Here is a 14,777-nt window from a genome sequence, read left to right as displayed (position 1 = left end):
GCCCCCCCCCCGTCCCCCTCCACCCGTTCCGTCTTCCACCCTCTCTACCTTCACGCGCTGTTTTCCCAGATTTATTCACGTGCAGCTCGCGCCCGCCTCACTCACTCAGACATGCTGCCGCCAGAGCCGTGACGTCACGAGCGCCAGCCGCCCCCACCTTTTGGAGCGTAACCCTCCGCGAGATTTCAAGACCAAGTAGTCCCTCTCATCACGGCAGCAGTGAGAGATGTATTTACAAAAACTGCTTTTGTTGGATTTAACAAAAAAAAGTATTATTTTTTAAAATATATTTTATTGTTAAGCTTAGTGATTTATGCACAGATAATTTCGTTAATACACTTTTTTAATCTTTGATATAGTTTCTAAATTATGAATGTTGACATTTCTAAGAATGGATATAGTAACCTAATTCTTTAAACTGTTATAAGTATTGAAGTTAGCCTAAAGATGTCAAACATGTTTGCAGAATTAAACATTTTAAACAAAAAAAGAGCCAAATGAACTCAAATTGTTTTCAAATACGATTGATAAGGTAAGTCACAGTCAATAAATACATAATTGGCTAAAGTTTGATTGAAAAATAACCATGCTTTCAACTTTAATGGTGACAAGTTCTCAGACAAATTTTTCTTCAGACAAGCGGACCACTTTTAGGGCTAACCCTACATGCATTCTCTGCAAACAACCCACATATGCCTTTTCTAAAACCTGAAATTACTGAAAACACAACTGACCTAATCAAGGGAAGATATTCTTGCATTTTGTTTAGATAAAATTTACTGCTGGAGCAACAGTGTGTAAATCAGGGGTTTTGTTCCCATTTGATGCTATCATAATGCAAACTGTACGGTGTATCTAACTGGATTGGGATACAGAGGAAGAACTAAATCGCTATTCTGCTAAATATAACTGGCAAATCTGACAGCAAAAAGTTCTGGAGCAATTGTTTTATGGCCGCATTACTGAAACAAGCATCTTATTCACACGAATTCTTCCCCTTCATGAGAACCTCTATTAAATTAGCGAGAAACTTGCATTGTTTTCACAGTTACATAATAAATGATTTCCCTGCTGTGAGTGAAGATGTTAACGGAGTAAAAAAAAAAAAAAAAAAAAAAGTATGTCCTCTTGAGTGCCGGCGGCGTGATACTGGCGCTCAGTGGAGGGTGAGGCGGCCTGCCGACTCTCTGACGCCAGGTCGGGCTGCAGACTCAACTGAGGCGGTGGGAGCGCTCAGGAGGGGCCCTCATATAGACCCAGTGCTGGGGCGGCAGGGACAGAAAAGGTAGGGTAAAACTTTTATTCATTCTCACTAAAACGTGGACGGAACGTTTCTCCGGCCATATTTCTCCCCCGGTAAACTCTGCGCGGCTTGGTTTGTAAGAAAGTAGATCCCAACGGTCAGCGGCTCTCAGCTGTGTGTCACTTGGAAAGCGTCAAACTTTTTTTTTTTTTGTACTCTCTCACATCATCACGCTAGAGCCAGATTTATCCAGTTTTTAACTACAAGTCTTTTAAAAAAAAGTCTTCTAAAATATATTTTGTGCCGTTTTAATGAAAATATATAACCCTTTATGGCTAATTCCACGGTTATTTGATTTAAATCGATCTTCAGTGTAGTTTAATTGCCACTATTACAAGTACAAGTAACGTGTGAAGCTTTAAAAAGAAAATACAGATGACTTCCGGGTTGTACAAACCCATAATAGGGAATTAATGCCTGTTTAGTTGCAGGATGTAAAGAAATTGGTCTTCCTGTGCCACACATGTTTCTTCTTTGCACTAAAATGACAATTTTGTATCAATAACTTTCAAATATGTGAAAGAATGCCTTTAAATGGGTTGCCAGAGAGGTGGAAATGTTGCATTCTGTGGTTGTTTAAATAGGAGAAAGACTTTGGGAAACTTTGATTATTATGATGAAGGAATCACTGATTCATTCTGAGCTAGGCTTGGGATGACGAGATTATTATGGTATGCTAACCTTGAGTAAAAATATTTCAGGTTATCTTATTTGCACAAATAAGTAAAAAAAAACGTGTATAACAATCATCTAATTGTTATACTCAAAACGTAGAAGCAATACTTGATCCCACTGCTGCTAAAAGAATCAAACATGTTGACTATTGCAGTTATAATTATTTATTGCTGTTTTGATTTTGATTAAAAAAGCAGCAATATAGAATAGTAACTCATTAAGTGTTTATTGTGCAGGATATATGCACTTTTATCTTTCCGATCCCTAACAAGCTAATATTGGCAGGTTAATTAGTAGGGCCTACAGTTGTTTGCCTAACAGATCCACTCTAGCTTACCGACTATAATTTTACAACAGCTTTAACCTTAATAAATTTGATATCTGGTGCTCTGCTCCTTAGATTTTTGTGCTAGGATTGTGTTTTTCTGCAACTGGGAGTATTTCCAGACGACTTAAATTGTCTTTTTAGTGAGCATGGGGACCTTATAGGGGGTTTTCTTTCAGCCAGCTGATTGGCAGTTTGCAGCAACAGGTGGAAGAGGGGCAGTGCTGCGTTACTCTAGGCTCCTAAAAGGGCGTTAAGCAATGGAAATGATGCAGTGAATAATTGTAGCGGTTTACAAAAGAAAATTGTGGTAGATATGTAATGATAGCATAATCGGGATTGGCAGAAATGTCATAATTTGTCCCCTTCTCTAATCTACATACTTCGACTGTGTCTATTTTGAATGGGAAAAAAAAAACGTGTATTAGTGCATTTACTTTATGATGAAGTAATGAAGTGATGAACACCTAGACAAGAAACAGGCAAATGAGGGTCAAATTTCATATTTCCCGTAATGCTATGCAAACAAAAGAAACGCGTCACATTTCCCACAAATATTAAAATAACATGCAAAACACAACAGCCGAGAAACACTCAACAAATGTATTAAAATAAAAAAAAAACACATCAGAATTAAAGCGCAAGCTCAGTCGCATCTTATCTATTTTTAAAGTTTAAAGTTTATCTGTTTTAAAATTAAATTCTGGTCAATGAAAGAAGCAGTTTTGCAACAATAATAACGTGGCTACGTTATTCATTCTTCCAATATATTCCTCCTCTCTTGCACCTCGCGATTTAGAAAATTTCTATTTCGAATAGGGGGGGAGCTGAATAAAAGTAATTGTTTTCCCGTTCTTATTTTCTACATTAAGATGTCCTAAGACCTTTTCGTATATTTGGCTGTCTTGCTCTATCTATGAATTCATGTGTGTGTGTGTGTGTGTGTGTGTGTGTGTGTGTGTGTGTGCCGGAGGACAAAGTGAGAGATCCACAGCAGCTAAGCCTAGATCTGCTGACATTATTGAGGACGACATATCAGATTACCTAAAGGACAGGAATTTGTCCTTGTTCATGCTACAGTTCCAGTTGTGTTGTTGCTCTGCTTTCTCCGGCTCGGCAGCCCTTCCCAGCGCTTTGTGGGACCTGTTTGTGTTACGGATCAGACAGGATCGTTATGTCCTTTGGCTCGCTCGACAATCTTTAATCATCCTTTCAGTTCGTTATATCTGTCCATGGTAGCGTCCATCCACCGTAAAGCCTGCAGAGATCAACGTTAAAGGGATAAGCTGTTGCCCTTCTGACATGAAAGGAATAGGAAGGCAAAAAATAAGCAGTATTACATTTATTTTAAAGGTTTAATTGTTAAATTAGCTTGTTCTGTCTGACATCAGGCTAAATATGGAACGTCAAGAGGCTACATCATACAAAAGACGTTCACTTATTAAAGTTTTATGCAGTATGTCTAATTATCTTATTTTAGGGGTCAAAATACTCGTTCCATTGGCAGATAATCTTATTTACCTGCTCAAATCTAGGACAAAAATACAAATTTTAAGAACATTTTACTTATTTTTAGGTCCATTTTTGCAGTGTATGGACACCATCATCATTACAAAAGATGTTCACTTATTAAAGTATTATTCAGCAAATATGGAACGTCAATAGGCTACATCATCATCATTACAAAAGATGTTCACTTATTAAAGTATTATTCAGCAAATATGGAACGTCAATAAGCTACATCATACAAAAGACGTTGACTTATTAAAGTTTTATGCAGTATGTCTAATTATCTTATTTTAGGGGTCAAAATACTCGTTCCATTGGCAGATAATCTTATTTACCTGCTCAAATCTAGGACAAAAATACAAATTTTAAGAACATCTTACTTATTTTTAGGTCCATTTTTGCAGTGTATGGACACCATCATCATTACAGATGTTCGTTTATTAAAGTATTAATCAGCAGATTATCACTTTAATGTTAAAAACTGTTGTTGTCTGCTGCTCTATAAGGGTAATTATTAAAATCTACTGGTTGAACATTTTTCGGTGAGGATTTGCTCTTGTTTTATAGTTGACATTGTTTAAAAAATATATATTTAATACCATTACAATGAAATATCTATGGAAGTGGTTCAGCGACACTTAATCCGCTGAGAAGATTAACACAAAATGATGCAAAAAAGAATAATAATGTCAAAATGTATGTCTAGTATGTTCAGCTCCATAATTAATAGCATCATTGTAGTTTCCATTGGAACATAAACCTAAAAATCTCATCGTTTTAAAAACGTAGGGATACGAAGGGATGAGCCGTAGCCCTCCTTGTACGCCTGGAGATGTTGGGCTGGATATCACAGGGTGAGGTGTCCTCTCTAGCATAACACTGAGTGCCAAGCGTGTTTGACATGGCAGCTTAAAAACCCCGTGCGTTTGCTCGTTATCTCTGCCGTGGTCACGCATGGACAGCTGCGTCCGCCATGTAAAGAATCTGATTTCGACAACGCAACGAACGTGATTTACCTCCGGACCACGCGGAGAAGCGCTCGGCCGTTTGTTCCTGTACTTCGCCTGAAGCGACATGGTAGCTTTCTCTCATTCTTGCCGACCCCTGGATCTTGTGTTTGTGTTCATGTCTGTCAGGAGGAGTGACCCCGGTGGCTAAAATGAGCCTCCTGGGTGAATGCCATGTCTAGTCAGGGGAGGGCAACACCTCCCGTCTGTCTGTGGTTATTTCTAAGCTCTGCTCTTAGACCGTTGTATTGACTACAGTGGATATGGCAAGAATCTGCATCTGCTACTGCTTGGCTGCTGCGCATTTCTTTTTTTGGTACCAAACGAAGTATGTGTTGTTGAGTCTGCCCCCGTGAATGGATGAATTTTTTTTCTTTTCTTTAAATGTAAACAATTAAACATCTCTTTATTTTTTAACTCTTATCAGATCAAGTTCGCAACTTTTAGCTTTGGTGTCAAGGAATCTGTCTGTACTTTGAGTAGGCGTGTGTATTTACCATCTAACATAGAAAGTTCTCCTGGGTCAATGTGAGCTTCTGTGCTTTCTGTGTCTCTGCTCTGTCTTCTCTAAGCCCCAGTGGGTGGAGGCAGATGAGCGTTCACACTGAGCCTGGTTCTGGTTCTGCTGGAGGTTCTCCTCCCTGTTAAAGGGGAGTTTTCCTCTCCACTGTCGCTTCATGCATGCTCAGTATGAGGGATTGCTGCAAAGCCATCAACAATGCAGACGACTGTCCACTGTGGCTCTACGCTCTTTCAGGAGGAGTGAATGCTGCTTGGAGAGACTTGATGCAACCTGCTGGGTTTCCTTAGAGAGGAAACTTTCTCACCAACCTGGAGGATCTGATCCAATTTGATTTGAGATGACATTTTTCATGAATTGGCGCTAGGGCTGTTAATTATATAGCAATGATAGAAAAAAAGGGTCAATAAAAAGTTCAATAAAATTAAAGTTTTCCTTTCTTTTAAATTTTAGTGATGTAGGGTAACATTACATTACATCCTCCCAATCAATCACAACGCAGACCCAGGAACCAAGCTCCGCCCCCTTCAGAGTTCAGAGAGCATGCGTTCTCTTTTTAAAAAAAAGTTAAACTTGTAGTTTTGGTAAAAAGTTGGTTGAATAAAGGGTTGAGTTTGAATTCAGTGTTTGTGTGTTCTGTATTTAAAAACAGGTCGCTAAGCAACGGCATAACATGGCCAGGGCTGCACTTAAAATGTATGTTTTGAATTATTGATATTTCTATTTCTCATATTTCTGATTTCTATTTTATTGATAACGCACTATATAAATAAAATTGAAGTGAATTCAATTGTATACTCATGCTACGATCTTCACCTTGACTAAAAACTGTACGTTTATTTTTTCCTATATTAAAAGGTACAGTGGACGATTTTTTTCGTAAATGTAGGTAAAAGAAACGGCAAAAGTAACTTTTTTTGAAATAACTGCTCAAGACCGTCCTACTTGCTCTTCCGCTCCTCATAAATTTATTCCCTGAGGCTGCTCTTGATTATTGCATTCATAACAATGTTTTCTATTATATTTATTAGTCAGACTTTGATATAAAGCAGCCCCGTGTAAATTTTGACTCAAGTATTAGCTTAATTTGAGATATATTAGATTAATTTTCAGGTCAATATATAGCTCTAGGTGCGTATAGATGCTAAAATGACACGGTGATGCTTTAAGCAAAAAACATAGAATACTTTTTCAAGTCCTTTTGCCCAGATTATTATACCTTTTTGCAGCAATGCTGTTTATAGACCAATACTAGTGTAATAGCTAATATCAGCTTGTTAAATCAGTCAGGCTGCTGGTTTTAGAAGACTGCAGTTGGCAGATATTCTGCTTTTTAGTTTCCATATCACGTCCATGTTCTGTCTTTCTTCTAAGCGAAGGACAAGTCTAGCAGCGGCCTTCTTTGAACCAGCTGACCAGCAGTGCACAGCACCAAGTGGGGCAGTGTGGAATTTAGGGCTGGACAATAATTCAATCGATATACGTGTATCGATGATAGAAAAAAAAGGGTCAATAAAAAGTTCAATAGAATAACAGTTTTCTTTACTTATGCATTCTAGCCATGTAGATTAATACTACAGTCATTACATCCTCCCAACCAATCACAAACAGACCCAGGAACCAAGCTCCGCCCCCTTCAAAGAGTTCAGAGAGCACACGTTCTTTTTATTTATTTAAAAATTTGCAGTTTTGGTAAAAAGTTGGTTGAATAAAGGGTTGAGTTTAAATTCAGTGTTTCTGTGTTGTGTCCCTAAAAATAGGTCGCTAAATAACAGCATAAAACGCCCAGGGCTGCACCTATAATCTATGTTTTCAATTTGTTGATAATTATCGATATAGATCAATATGATTTCTATTTTATCAACATCGTTTTTTTTCTATATCATCCAGCCCTAAGTGGATGTCTTCATCCTTAGAGGCTGAAAAGCTCAGATCTCCTCTGGGCCTTTCTCTGTAATTGTGGAAAATTCATATAGTTGTTAAAATTGAAAACTTTCTCAAACCTTGGCCATCCCCATGGATGGATGTCAACTGATGCAACATTTAGTGTGTAAATCTAGCCAAGTCAAAAGACATTCCTGTTGTAAGAATAAAAACAAGGCATGGATTCCCTCCGTGTGATGCCTTGAAAGCTAAAACCTCCTTTTCTGCTGTTTTTAAAGCTCAATTGTTGCTTTTTTAGAGCGTCATAAACGAAGCGTCCTCACTAATGAGTTGCAGTTAATCTTGAAGCGCTCCGTCCAGAGACCCGATAAATAGTCGCTCTCCGTCTCTCATCCCTAAGAAACCCGGCCTGCATCTATCAGCCGCACCGCTCTCACTTTCTCCCTCGTTTTCTGCCTCTGCATCATCCCCCCCTTTTTTTTTTCCTCCTCCCTCTTTCTCTTTATCCATCACCCCCTCTCGCTTCCTGCTTTTCTCTGTTTATAGCCGCCGACTCCATTGAGCGGGGGTTAATGGAGGCCCCATGTAGGACCCTGCTGATAAATAATGTAGCTTCTTCATAATGCCCCGTCCCTGGGGAGGGTCCAGAGAGCATCATTACTGCCTCCTCATCCTACACAGCGCAGGCTTAAATTGATTAACAGACACTGGAGCGGTGCAAAGTGATCCATGCGGCTGGCGTAGTGGCGAACAGCTCGCACCAGGTGGGTCAAAGCCTCCGCCTGCCAGTGTCGCGTGATTCCTCTCTGCGCCCCCATTATCCTCCGTCTCTGTCCAGTGGACTAGCTGATGACCATAACATGCTGCCGCTAACCTAATAGGAAAGGCTCCGCGCTCGGGTTCGGCTGTAGGGAATGTCAGGAGGAGGAGGGGGGGGGGAGGTTTTATGGGTGTGTTGTGTAAATGATGGCGAGTGTTTCAGGTTCTGTAGGGAAGAGAGCAGCTCCAAGGCCACCGCTGGCATTTGTTGACTCTTCGTTTTTGCCTTGTGTGAGGTTTAGGACTCTTCAAGGATTGCGTGCAGAAAAACAGTTTTTGCAGAAGTTGATCTTAAGATATCTGTAGTTGATGCAGTGCAGTAAATGGAGTAAGAAGCCAAAAAAAATAAGCAGTAATACATTTATTTTAAAGGCTTAAATGTTAAATTAGCTTGTTTTGTCTGACATCTGGCTAAATACGGAATGTCAATAGGCTACAGGGCCAGCGTTTGTTCGTTACACTGCAAAAACGGAACAAAAAATAAGTAAAATTTTCTTAAAATGAGTGTATCTGTCCTAGATTTGAGCAAGTAAATAAGATGATCTGCCAATGGAATAAGAGTTTTTCACTTAAAATAGGAACAACTCATCTCCATCATCTTATTTCAAGTGCAGTATGTCTAATTATCTTATTTTAAGGGGTCAAAATACTTGTTCCATTGGCAGATAATCTTATTTACCTGCTCAAATCTAGGACAAAAACACATATTTTGAGAACATTTTACTTATTTTTAGGTCCGTGTTTGTACATCATACAAAAGACGTTCACTTATTAAAGTATTAATCAGCAGATGAATAGTTAATAGTATTAAAATCTACTGGTTGAACCTTTTTTGGTGAGGATTTGCTCTTGTTTTATAGCTTTGTTTAAAACAAAGCTCTTAAAGTCATATTTAATGCCATTACAATGAAATATCTATGAAAGGGGCTCATGGAGACAATAGACTTTCAGCTCTCATTTTTTTCCTGTTCATTTTGATTTTACTTGTCTCAAAGTTTAGGTACATTAAATCTCCCTTTGTTACGTGCTGAATATATAAAACAAACCCCTGTTCACTGTTGTTCTTTTGGTGTGAAATCCTACGACAAACGTGTGTAGCTCCTGCTTCTGGTACCTCTGTTTCCAACCAATTTGCATACGAATTTTGAGAGAACCTTTAAAATATCAAGAGAGAAAAAAGTGCATCAGACATGTTTCCATTTACTAGTTTGTAGCAAATGAGCTAAGCCAACGCAAAGCGTAACTTCATCATAGGTTGAAGTTAGCTGTAATAAACAACCGGTTGTTGCTTCCAGCCCTGTTTTTGAGTGTTATCAGAATATCCGGGAAGACGGCGGCAGCAGCAACAGCTCATCAGTCATGTGAGGTAAACGTTTGCCATGTCACAACTAGAGCTGAACAATTAATCACATTTTCAATATAAACGTGATTTAAAAAAACGCAATTTCCAAATCGCAGAGGTCTGCAAGATTTGGCTATGTAACAATTAGTGAATCAGACGCGTCCTTTAGGTGTCAGTAATGTGTTTAAAGTGGGTTTGCCTCCACATGGAAGGGAAGACAGTTGCAGCAGTGAGATAATCTAATTTTATTACTTTATTTAGAGTTTATATAATCATACAAAGCATTAAGTTCTATACTTTATGTTCAACAAGGATTCATGTCCAATTAAATTAAAAGCTGTTCTCTTGAATAATGATATTCTGATTAATAGAAACATTACAAGTTCATATTTAAAATAGTCCTTGTTTACAAACGTCTTTATTTAGAGGCCATTTTTGTTGCTTGTGGTTAACGCAGAGAAAAGTCAAAATTGCAATATTGGTTAAAATACATCATAGGCAGAACGCGATCATTTCTGCTCCGAGTTTAGACGCCGTGGGTCTTTTAGCAACTAATCCACATGGCGAGGAAACAAATTGATTTGTTGTTTGTATATATTTTAAAACACATGATAAATTAAACTGGGAAAAAAATCGCATTAAATCGCAATATTAAGAATTTTTTTTTGCAATTTTCCAAAATCGTTCAGCCCTCGTCAGAACTGATTTAACAAATGTGTTTCTATCTCCTCTTCAGCGCATCTTTACTGCATGTCTCGGTGTGGCACCAAGGTGGTTCTTTGTAGCCTCGTGAGACCATCCTGATCTCGCGAGCTTTCAAGGTTTCACTCGCAGATCAGTCTGGCTACTTTCTGTTAAAGAAAATTTGGAGCCGTTCACCAAACGAACGTCCAATCAGCGTTGGCTTTGAGGCGGGTTGAGGTGTGACGCAACGAGAAGCGTGACAGTTCAGTCTAAAGAACATGGCGGCTTCAGCCGATGAAACTAGCGTTAGCGTGGCTATCGAGCAAGTTTTATCGGAATTACAGAGTATTTCTTCACTGAAAGAAGAGCAAAACACTGCTCTGGAGGCTTTTCTCAATAGAAAAGATGTTTTTGCTTTTCTCCCGACTGGTTTCAGCAAGAGCTTGTGGTTGTGTTTTCGTCGTCGCTGTTAGTACGTCATATGCTTTGTTGATCTGATTGGTTTATTTGGCCCGTCTATCACCAACATAGGCCAATCAGCTAACCAGTATTTTCGCCCCTTCCCAAAATTACTTCAACGGAAGGTTTCCAGATGGATATGCGGAGCAAATCCATCTGGCGGAGTCAGGTTAGGTTCTTTGGTTGTGATGACTAAAACTGGGGGTTTTAATGTAGAACTGGTTCTAGTACCAACCCTGGTTAAGTAGTAAGCTTTCATAGTTCCAGTTTATATTTAAAGAGTTTGAACACGGCGATCTGGAGTCCCTGTTTTGGTCTTAGTGTTTGTATCATGTGTGATGGCCCAGTCGTCATTATTGGCTGGTAAAGGTCTTTACAAATCCATCTGTTGATTGCTAATCACAACCAAAGCAAACCAGCAACCCCCGGCAGGATGGAAAGGAGAGTGTTTGATCAGAGATCTGACATTATTCTGTATAAAACAAATCGTCTTGCAGTCAGTCAGCCAGTAGTTTGGAGATCATTTGGAAAAAGTCCATTAAGTCTAACAATCAGATGTTGGTAGGGTGCCGCACATCGGCGCCTTCATGTTCTGACTATCCCTGGCAGAGCAGTGAGGTAGCATGGTGCTAATGTGCAGCACAGAGCCATATCAGGCTCTTTGAACCAGCCTGTGGTGAGCAGTCAGACGTGATTGACTGTCAGCGATGGAAACATCCAGGAAACATGGCCTCCAGCTGCAGCTGAATCACTGCACCAGATTGTTAGGTCTACTGCAGATGTTGCAGTCCAAACTTTGTAGGAGGCTTCCACATGAGGCGGGGGAATTGTTTTTCACGCAGTTAGTCTTGAATTCCTCTGAGGGTGCATGCTGTTACTGAGAAGACTTCACAGCACGTGTTTGGCTGCTTAAAATAACCTCTTATTATACAACATAAATGGGACATCTGGTTGAATTGTGTGCTTTGTATGTCATGCTTTACTGCTACCTCCGAAAGGGCGTGTTTTCTTTCCTGTGACGTTTTCAAAATCTGCTTCCTCCTCAGAAACTTAACGACACAAAGCAGATTTCTTAGGATTGAGTAATCGCATTAAATGAAGTCAACGTATAAATGTGTTGAAGCACTCAGTCGGCTGCGGGGTTAAAGACACACAGGCTCTTTGTTTTCAAACCATGAGTAATTTGTCAGTTTTAAGGCTGTTTAACTGTGAAATGCCAAAAATGGAAAGAAATCCCGTGATCTTAGTTCTGGCATATTCTCCGATAACACCTGTTGCTGACCAAGCTTACAACAAAGGAAATTTTTCTTCTTTTTTTTGTGAAATTGTTTAGAAAATTGTGGTTTTTTTGGGGGCTTTCCCAATTCCTTTCCTGATGGATGAAGTTGCTTGTCTAATCTCCCTGTTAGTGTTGCTGGTAAAACAAAAACATGTTTATTTTTTGTTTATTTATTTATTTATTTATTTTCCATTGTGATGGTTTCAAATTCAATGTATGAGCACAGCTCTTCTGTGAAGGCAACGCAAGGCAAGGCAAGGCAAATTTATTTATATAGCACAATTCAGTACAGAGACAATGCAAAGTGCTTTACATGATTAAAATATAGGAATAAAAGCAAGTAGGGATAGAATGTAGAAACAAAAAAAGAACATTAAAAACAGTAAAACAGTTTAACTGGAACATTCAAAGGCAAATTTAAACAAATGTTTAACAGACCTCACTGGTCTGTTGGAGAGTGTAAGCGAATAAACAGCTTGCAAAACACTACGTGTGGACGGGGCAAAAACACCACATCACCCTGAACTCACCATCCTCACATTTAAAGATGGCAGTGGCAGCATCATGCTGTGGGAATGTGTTTCATCAGAAGTCATAAGGGAGGCTGGCCAAAAGTTGATGGGAGGATGGATGGAGGGCAAACCTGGATGAAAAACCGTTTATAGAGGCTGCAGAGCACCTGGGACTTTACAGTAAATTTTCTGTTGGAATTTACTGTAAACATAAAGCGAGAGCTAGAATAGGTTGGTTTAGATCAAAGCAAACACATGTGTTAGAATGGCCTAGTCAAAGTCCAGACCTAAATCAAACTGAGAATCTGTGGCAAGGGTTGACGTTTGATGTTTGCTGGTTTTCTCTTTTCAGTCGACCTGAAAGGGCAAAAATGTGTCTTTTAAAACGTGAAACTTTTCGGGGGGAAAGGTGATCCTGCAAAGTAGGGATGTATGATATATCGTCATTAACATCGGTATCAGCCAATGTTAGTCATTTTTTAACATGTCTGTGTCGGTCCGATAAGTAAAACTGGCCCAATATTAACAACCGATGTTTATTTCCTTCTAGTTGCCCTTTGTTACTGTGTTTCAAGGTGGGGAGGGGGTTGGTCATGTGGTTTTTGTTTGGTCATGTGACGGGGATCCATCATGGAGAGGATTGAGTTTTTTTTATATGAACCAGAGATAATAAAAAAAAAAAAAAAAAATCAGTAGTAACTCTAGACTATAACTCATGTTCAAAAATTCAGTTAGAATAGTTTTCAGTCAGTACAAAATTTTACAAAATGTGACCATCACTGACATAAATGTGCAAACACACACACACACACACACACATCGGACACAACATCAATATTGATATTGGATATCGATATCGGTGCATCCCTGCTGCTCAGGAGGTCTGCATAGAATCATCAGATTCTCATTTGTAACAACAGAAAGGCCATTTTTTTCATTTTTCAGCCATTAAAGTTTGTGTTCATTGTATGGAAAATCTGAGAAAGTACCCAGATTATAAATACTTTTGTGAAGCACTGTGACGTTTGCAGTTCAACCAGCAGACTGGACGATAATTAAATAATATATATCGATCGATAGACATATATTGATTATAGAAAAAAAGGGTCAATAAAAACTTCAATAGCATAAAAGTTTTCCTTCCTTTTGCATTCTAGCCTATCATGTAGGTTAATATTACACTCTCCCGACCAATCACAACGCAGACCCAGGAACCAAGCTCCACCCCCTTTCAAAGAGTTCAGAGAGCACGTTTTCTTTTTAATTTTTTTTTAAAAAACTTGCACTTTTGATAAAAAATAAAGGGTTGAGTTTGAATTCAGTGTTTGTCTTTATATAAAAATAGGTCATTAAGCAACAGCATAAAATATCCAGGGCTGCATTCAAAATATATGTTTTGAATTTGTTGATAATTATCAATATGGATCAATATGATTTTATTTTATCGACATGATATTTTTTCTATATTGTCCAGCGCTACTGTCTAGCCTTTGCTCACGTCAGACTCCTCTGCCTCTTCCCCACTAAAACGTGTCTCCCACATGCTGCTGCTGATGACCAAGATAGAAATCACTCTTCATCCCGTAATCTGCAGCAGCAAAAATAACCGCAGAGCAGCCGTGATGATGTCTCTGTTTCCAGAACGCTGCTGGTTGTGCCGTCAGGCCGCGACGCATCCTCACCCACCCGTCAGCCTGGAACAATGCTGCTGAGTTTCTGGACATCTGTTGGTCTGATTCAGGGATTACGCCCCGACGTTTATCCAGAGCCAAACCTCAAATATAACTCAATTTGATCTCCCTAACTGCATTCTGATAGAATAAAGATGAGAAGGTGAAACAGAAAGAGCTCAATGTCCTTTTGTTTCTCGCTTTAAAAGCTAGAAGGTGTGTATCTTCTGGGTACTTGTGGAGCCGACAGCGAATGGGCACATTTACATGTCACTTCCCTTTCATTGTCCTGCAGAAAGCAACATTTATTTTTTGTGTGTGTGTCCTGTCTGGCTGTGTAGCAATAATAATTGTTGTATTAATGCCAAAAAGAGCACAAAAGATTTTACTTTCACAAGTGGAGCCTTACTGCTTTCGCCATAGTGCTCCGCTTGATTTATATATGCAGGAAGCTTGGATAGATTTTATGCTGGGACTATTTCATGTTCAACAGACGCTGAAACGGGAAGGTAGAGGTGGAAAAAAAAGGAGAGAAACAGATGAGAGAAAATGCCAAAAGGGAGAAAAGGTGAAAGAGAAAGAGGAGAGGAAAGGGAGAGAGCAATACAACATCCTCGGAGTCTGCTTCTACACCTGCAAAGAGAGATATAAAAAAAAACAGTAACACCAACAAATAAAGTGTTAGAGGTACAAACAACCAACGCATTGATAATATCAGTGAAAATTACACTGTATGATTTAATATGGGATGTATAAAGCGACAGCTAAAGATAATTATAGGGGTTTTCT

General features: G+C 39.1%; 1 protein-coding gene across 1 annotated transcript in view; it reads left to right on the top strand.

Moving 5' to 3' along the window:
* The first annotated feature begins 1,177 nt into the window (after nucleotides 1–1,177).
* Nucleotides 1,178–14,777, top strand: part of smad1 (SMAD family member 1) — a 29,398-nt gene continuing 15,798 nt past the window's right edge. The window contains exon 1 of the mRNA XM_036137540.1: nucleotides 1,178–1,285. The gene's annotated coding sequence lies outside the window, so the exon portion shown is untranslated. The remainder of the gene's footprint in view (nucleotides 1,286–14,777) is intronic.

Source organism: Fundulus heteroclitus, chromosome 5, assembly GCF_011125445.2.
Source record: "Fundulus heteroclitus isolate FHET01 chromosome 5, MU-UCD_Fhet_4.1, whole genome shotgun sequence".
Lineage (NCBI taxonomy): Eukaryota > Metazoa > Chordata > Actinopteri > Cyprinodontiformes > Fundulidae > Fundulus > Fundulus heteroclitus.
This window is presented reverse-complemented; position numbering and strand designations above follow the sequence as displayed.